At 33.1% G+C, this 8,057-nt stretch overlaps 1 long non-coding RNA gene across 2 annotated transcripts; it reads left to right on the top strand.

Annotated features, from left to right (window-relative positions):
- Positions 1-1,142: 1,142 nt before the first annotated feature.
- On the top strand, positions 1,143-5,421 carry LOC107469553 (uncharacterized). 2 transcript variants are annotated; one of them, XR_008004477.1, is made up of 3 exons: positions 1,143-2,013; positions 2,505-3,804; positions 4,039-5,421. It is a non-coding gene; the product is annotated as an uncharacterized LOC107469553 (long non-coding RNA). The 2 variants fall into 2 exon arrangements; XR_008004478.1 differs by having other exon boundaries at positions 1,143-3,804.
- The last annotated feature ends 2,636 nt before the right edge of the window (positions 5,422-8,057 follow it).

Below are 8,057 nucleotides of genomic sequence, written 5' to 3' on the forward strand. Positions count from 1 at the left end.
AACCCTTGCTTAAGCTTGCCATGGAAAGGAGTAAGAAGGATTGGATGAAGACAGTAGGAAAGCAGAGAGACGGAAGGGAAGGCATCTTCATACGCTTATCTGAAGTTCCTACCAATGAATTACATAAGTATCTCTATCTTTATCTTTATGTTTTATTCGCATCTCACCATACCCATTTGAGTTTGCCTGACTAAGATTTACAAGGTGACCATAGCTTGCTTCATACCAATAATCTCTGTGGGATCGACCCTTAGTCGCGTAAGGTTTATTACTTGGACGACCCAGTACACTTGCTGGTTAGTTGTGCGAAGTTGTGTTTATGCCATGGTATTGAACACCAAGTTTTTGGATTCATTACCGGGGATTATTTGATTTGTGAAAAGTATTGATCACAATTTCGCGCTACCACCCACGCATACGCGTGACATGAAAATCTCGTCTACGCGTACGCATAACAAGGGGACGCGCGCGCGAGCTGCATTTTTACACTCCCACGAGTACGCGTAAGCCACGCGTACGCGTGGCCCCAATTTCAGCAAACATGGTTTTCAGCATTTTAAACTATATTTCAAACTTCTAAACCTTCATTTTCATTCCTTTAGTCATGAATAATAGAATTAAACCTTATAATTAGATGAAGTTAGGAAAAGGGGATAACTTGGAGGTGAAGTAAAGCTGAAAAGTGATGAATTTGATTATGAAATGTTAGGGATGATCATGTATGATATTTGGCTTGATAATCAAATGAATGATCATGTATGATACTTGGCTTGAATGATTAAATGATCTAAGATATGAGATTCCCTAGATAAAGTACTATGGCTTGCCACCACGTGTACCAGGTTGAAAACTCGATACTTTGTTGACCCTATGACATAAGGGTGACCGGACACTTATAAATTCCTGGAAATGTACCCCCATTGAGCAATTTGATATATCTATGAGTAAAAGCTATGCATAGACCCTTAGGGATGCACGTCGGGGGACAGTCCAATGGTTTAGCAAACCGGACTTGTCGGGCTGGCTGTATAACTAACAGATGAGCTCATTAGCCATAGAACAGGCATGCATCATGTGCATACTACTTGAATTACTTGTTTGTGCTCTAATTGGGTTTGCCTAAGTCACTACAAAAAAATGGATATAAAATGGCATCAATATAATGGCGGTTATATAAAACCGCCGTTATTTTCATAAAGTGAGGCGGTTTATGCAGCTGCCATAATTTGTTTGTAGAAAGTGGTATTTTTTTGGTGATTTAGGCGGTTTTAAACGCCATTACTTGCTCCTGCTTCACTGGTAAAAAGCCTATTCTATTTCACTAATAAAGGCTATGCTATTCAATCGAACCTCCATCACAATGTGAGAACCAAGAAGAAACTCCATCGCAACATGAGATCTGCGATCTCATCCATAATGCTCTCCTCTGGCGGCAATGTCGTTCTTGCTGCCTTCGAAGGAGCACTCTTCTTTGGTTAGGTTTTCTGGCTTCGATTTGAGGGTTCGTTGTGCCACCGCTCATCTCCTTGTCACCAGAAGCAACACCATTATTGCTGTCCTCGGTGGAGCTTCTGCTATCTGGTTTTGTGCATCTTAGTTGATCTTAAATTTTCTTAATTCTAATTTGGATAAGCTTTTATAGAGCCTTTATTTTCTTTTTCCCCTTCAATGGTGGTCCTGATTGGTTGAATCTGAGTTTTGTAAGGCTTTCGTCTTAATAGCTCTCTAAGTATAATTCTCTTGGTTAATTTTTTTTTCCTTCTAGGTATAATCTGAGATCGCACATCAGAGGGAGAGGGAAAGGAGAACGAGAGTGAGTTCATCTCAAACCCTAGAGCTTGTCGCCGCCATCGTCACCGCCATTCATCTCATTTCAGCTGCTTCCATCAACCTTCTGCGTTCGAGTGAAGGCGCCTCTATCGACGCGTTTCCAAATCTGGTCACTACGCCATAGCTTATGAGATTGAGTGAAGCACCTATTTCATTAATGTGTCTCCTCTGCCAACGGCGCCGGTACGTTCTCACTTCTGCATTCTCTTCTTCTTCAATCCACTCAACATTGCTCGTAGTGTGTTTCTGTTCATTCTCAATTTCTATTTGTATTCTCTTTCTCTTCTTGTTCATTCTCAGTTGCTTATTTTCTAACTGTATTTCAGTTCAGTATTGTTATGCTTGCCACGTGGTTGATGAATTTTCTGAGAGAGATGAAAAAGATTAGAACTTGTTTTCTGTTATAGATGATGATTCTTTGGTGCTTATTATTATAACTACTGCATGTTCATCATTGTGAAATTTTGAAATTTAAAACTAGCTTAGCTTCCAGAAAGGACATGCTTTCTTTGTTTTCTTTATATAGAGTAATGGTGAAAAGAAAATTGTTCATTATGAGGGGAACATATATTGAACTTATAAGAGGTTCCTCTTCTAATTGATAAGCTAATTGATTCAAGTGTTTGTGTCTTCAAAAATTAATTTATAAAAAAGGCTATTTTGGTATTTGTTAGTTCAAGCTAAGGACCAGCCTGTGTAATATTTTCATGTTCTTGTTATGCTTTGGCATTTTTTGGAGTTGATGAAAGTGCCAAGAGTGGAGGCAAAATTAAGAGTGTTCTCTTTCAAGATTCAGTTTGGGACTCAGGTTTGCTTATTCTCAAGGTGTTTTGTCTTAATTTGTTTTCAATTTGGTTTTTCTTGTTTCACTTCACTTTATTTTTTTTCCACTTGATGCATGCTGAAGACTTCAAGAGGAGTTTAAACACTGTGAACTCTGCCTGTGAAGAGGTACTTGATATTTAATTGAAATAAAAAGTCACACTTGACAAGATTAATTAAAATAAAAAAACTAAAGCATTCATTCCCTACAACATTTAGAAAATGTTAATCAAATATCACAAAAGGAAATTGGAAAAAGTTAATCCACGTACAACTGTGTGCATTAGTTGACCAATGCGCTAAAATGGTCATTCATTCTTTATTGGGGAAAAAGACAGGACTAATGACGTATATATATTTGTACTTTGTACATAACAGCACCTTAGATTTGATTATTTTTTTTCATGGAGCTAACTGTTTCTTTCTTTTAAAATAAAAGAAGATATCTTAAATGTAAAATCCAATTCATTAATTAGTAATTACTTTAGAATATATAGTCATCAATGATGATCAGTTTATGAAAATCTATCTAATGAATTATATTAGAGATATAGCTATTACATAATGTATTAACTAGTGGCCTTCTTCTTGTCACTATGTTGATTAGAAACATTAAGGTATGTATTTTACCTTGCGTAACAAATTAGTTATTTTTCTTTGATATTTATACAAACTGAATTAGTTATTTAGGATTAGGAGTTGAATAATGTAAATTTAGATATAATTCGTTTAGACAGTTTTTGTCTTGTGCACAAGTCATTTTTGAGATTAGATAGTAGATTCACAAACTAATTTTCTTCTTAGATACTAGAGATAGAAATGTCTTTGCTTATAACAGTGAACTTCATTATTACTTTATGAACCTGTGTTATACCGATCCATGCTTATAGGTGAAATTTAGGACCATTATCTAAGTTTATTATGAAAACATCAACAAATAGATGAATTAAAAGGATAATGTGAAAAATTGTATCTAATTATATAAAGTAGGTTTGGCAAGACCAAAAAAAGAAATCATTACTCAAATTTCCTTTCTAATGCTTTCTAATGCTTTTTTTTCGCCTTCTGGCTTGCAGATGTTACAGTTTTAGTGGTCCTGATATGCCATGCAAACTAAAGATCTAATTTTTTGAGAAGAGGGTGTTTTGAAAGGTCTCTGTGAAGGTTTTAGACATTGTATATTATTTATTTCCAAGGATCATGGTTCCTGTAAAGAAAATTCTTTTATTAATAATGAAATTTGATTTATGAAATTTGATTTATGAATCGCGTACTTATTTCTTGAATTTATTGTGATTCTAAATCATTATCTTCTTAAGAGGTTCATTGCTAATTTGATTGTACTTCTGATGTTTGGTTTTCTTGGCTACATGTTGTACATTTCAGAGAGACACAATTCAAGCTGTGACAAATTTTGCCAAACGGAATAAGTTGCCTGTTCTCATGCAAGAACAGATGATTGCACATTTGCATATGAAGTACAGAACTAATATAGAAGGGTTACAACAGCAAGAGATTATTGAATTACTCCCGAAAGCTATTCGTTCAGAAATGATATAGAAGGGTTGCATATGAAGTACAGAATTGATATAGATATAGTGGTATTATTATTGTGTCTAATAATGTTGTTGCATGATGCACAAATTTTAATGCAGATGTATCAGACAGTGAAAATTATAGATAGAGCGGCGGCTTCTTCAAGTTAGTGCATAGTTTTTAATTAATTTACATTTAAAGACATAATGTTTTACATAAACTCACCATCAACACGGAGGTCTTATCTATCCGTTAACAATTAGGCCATTAGCATATATAAAACATTTAGAATTTGAGTTCTTTTATAGGATACCAATATCTTTTTGAATTAATAACTACAATTGAATCATATTTTTTTCAGATATCAATTATTAAGGACAAATAATGAATTAATACCACTAATATTCTGAATTGTTATACAAAAATACTGAGTTCACGTATAAGACTAGTCACTATGGATTTATATGTGATAAAAAGATGAGTGGGGATATATGCAGTGTGTATTAAATTGTTGGGTTGATCATATGAGAACAAAGATTGTATGCTAATTAATCCTCTTTAGTTTTCTCAAAGAAAGTAGGATTTAAACAAAAATTAATTCTACATTTACAGGTACTTGGCAACATGTATCAAAGCAAATTATTAGAAGTGATTAGGTGAGCCATATAACTCATGTTTTTGAGAGGCAAGCTGATGGAAGTGTGCCTGGAAATATGGATATATGCATTTTTTCTTTTCCCATTTTCCCTTTTTATATTGTCAACTGTTAGATTTTATATATGGATATATGCATAATCATATTGCTCCTGCAGATCAAATCCTTTGATTTCTTTCACTGGCCACTATGCTATATACATGGATATATAAACAAGATTACTGTTTGGCTGTTCTTAATTCTCATTTTTTGTTTAAATTTATTTTGTAATGTCCAAGTTAATGGTTTATTTATTTATTTACTTTTTATTTTGTTTTTAAATTATATTTTTGTTGTAGGAATTGGATCAAGAGAGTGAGATTCCATCGCCAAAAGAGTTAGAAAGTAGATCTTTTGAAGCGAATAATAGAGAATGGTGATTTTTTTTATGATAGAGACTTGATGTATTTAGAGTTACATATTAAGACTTTTAATACTTTATTTGTATAGGAGTTATTATTTTTTATTTCCAATACTAAAAAATTATATATTATGTTTAATATTTTATTTATGAGTTATGTAATATTTTGTTGATGAGTTATGATTTCTTGTTATTGTGAAATTTTAAATAAAAAAATTATTTGTTTAACACGGTAAAAATTATCTTTTTAAACGATTAAAAATGTCATTTTTATTCCGTAAAAAGGGCAATTTGTAACTGTCATTTTAAACAACATGAAATGCCATTTTAACAAATAAAAATGGTACTATTAGGGTAAAAATGGCATTTCAAAGATGCCATTTTAACCAACTAAGAGTCACTCTGTCAAGGTAAAAACTGTGGTTCAAAAACGCCATTTTAACCACAAAAACGCTACTCTGTCAGGGTAATAATGGCGGTTCAAACCGTCGTTTTAACCTATCCAAAAACCGCCATTTTAACCAATCAAAATGCCACTTTGTCAGGGTAATAATGGTGGTTCAAACCGTCGTTTTAACCTATCCAAAAATCGCCGTTTTAACCAATCAAAATGCCACTTTGTCAGGGTAATAATGGCGGTTCAAACTGCCGTTTTAACCTATCTAAAAATGCCGTTTTAACCAACCAAAACGCTACTCTGTCAGGGTAAAACTGGCGATTATCGCCGCCATTTTAACCAATTCAGAAACCGCCATTTTATACGGAAATAATGGCGGTTATAAATCGCCATTTTAACCCTAAAAAAACCGCCGTATTAATCTCAGGTAATTGTGGTGATTTTCTGAAAACCGCCGTAATAACCATAATGGCGCCCAGAATAATGGCGTTTCTTGGGGGTGCCATTTTTGGTAATAATGGCGGTTCTAACCGCCGTAATTACCAAAAATAACCGGCGTTTTAACCCTGTTTTTTTGTAGTGAGTGCATTTACTATGTTAAGTGTATATTTGCTACCTGCATTACTTGTAACCTTTTTGTGTTTGCTTTTATCTATTTATTTGTCTGTGAAATGCCGATAGAGATGGAGGTATGGAAGAATGACAGTATGGGACTTAGATTTAAGATTAAGTTAAGTTAGGCTTAGATACTCTTAGAAAACCACCATTTATGGCTTCTGTTTAATACTTTAAGCTCTATAATCTGAGTGTTGGTGTTCTTGGATTGCCTTTAGCATTCCCAGGACCTTATATATTATGTGTGTGGCACCTTTACCATACTGAGAACCTCTGGTTCTCACCCCATACTATGATGTTATTTTTCAGATGCAGGTCGATAGGCATCTCGTTAGGCGTCTGGACTTCTGAAGCAAAATGGTTACTGTGTTATTTTATTGTACAGTGATATATATATATATATATATATACTTAGCTCTTTCTCTCCGCATAACCTATTCTTTTTGGTCCTCTTAGAGGCTTATGGAGAGGCATCATTTTGTTATGTACTTCTGTGTGTGTGTGTGTGTGTGTGTGTGTGTGTGTGTGTGTACTTAGCACGTAAGTTAACTCGTTTCTTGAGCGTTGCGCTTTTATTTTGCGATTTTTATTTCATCTACTCTTCAAGGCTCCTAGTATATTATAATCTTTCTGCCATTATATGTATACATTATATTGTAGAGGTCATAATACCACACCACCTTTATTTTACGGCTTAAGCGTGAAGCTCAGTGTCGTAAGGTGTTACACCTACACTTTTTTTCCTTTTATTTGAGCCCCTGCACCAGTTTTTTTTAGTTGGGTCCCTATAAAATTAAGCCAATTACTGTCAAGAGGGACTTAATTAAAAAAAAATTGGTGCAAGGACCTAATTAAAAGAAAAAAAGTATAGGGACCTAATTGAAAATTTTGCGAAACTATAGGGACCAATAGAGTAATTAAACCTACAATATATAATGATTTATTATTGTACAATTCATACACACCTACATAAAACATTGACATTTTTATTTATTAACTTTAAAATATAAATATCAATAAAAAATATTTCAATTTGGATTCAAATAAAATATAAAAAAATAAAAACGAATAAGAATAGAAATCTAAATTTTATATTTTAATTCAAATTTCAGAAAATCTACATTTTTACAAACTTATGAATTTAAAATAAAATAATAAATGATTTCAAAAAATTCATTAAAAATTATCCTTTAACTCTTTAGCATATAAAGAATCATTACTGAAACTTTATACAAATAGTTATGTGTTACCTTTGATTCTGGACATCTGTTTTACACTTTAAATTTTCTAGAATCAGGAATAATGCATGATGTCTGATGTCTGTTCTACATTTAATTTTACAAATTAAATAATAATTTTATGGATATTATATTTTAATTATTTTTCAAATTATATATTTTAATTCAATTTATTACTGGTAGTTCGTTGGACTCCCGGCGAACTCTGATTTATACAGAGTTCGCAAGCACTCTTCGGCGAACTCTATAATATATATAGAGTTCGCCACACCCCCGACGAACTATACGCAAATTTTTCTCAATAAATGACCGTAGCACAACGAAGTTGAGCACCAAAATTTGTTCTCAACAATCATTTTGGTTGTTCAATATCTCATTTTTTTTACAATGGCAAAAAATCCACTGTTATCCATTCATTACGATGCATATATGGTGTATGATGAAGAAGGTTCTATCATTTTTAGATCGAACCAACCAATATTTACCCATCTGACAGCAAAAATCAATTGTTTAGAGTTGTTAAAAAATCTGGTATTACTTTTTGTGGGGAAGCAAGAGATAAAG

The sequence above is a fragment of the Arachis duranensis genome, chromosome 10 (genome assembly GCF_000817695.3).
Source record: "Arachis duranensis cultivar V14167 chromosome 10, aradu.V14167.gnm2.J7QH, whole genome shotgun sequence".
Classification (NCBI taxonomy): Eukaryota; Viridiplantae; Streptophyta; class Magnoliopsida; order Fabales; family Fabaceae; genus Arachis; species Arachis duranensis.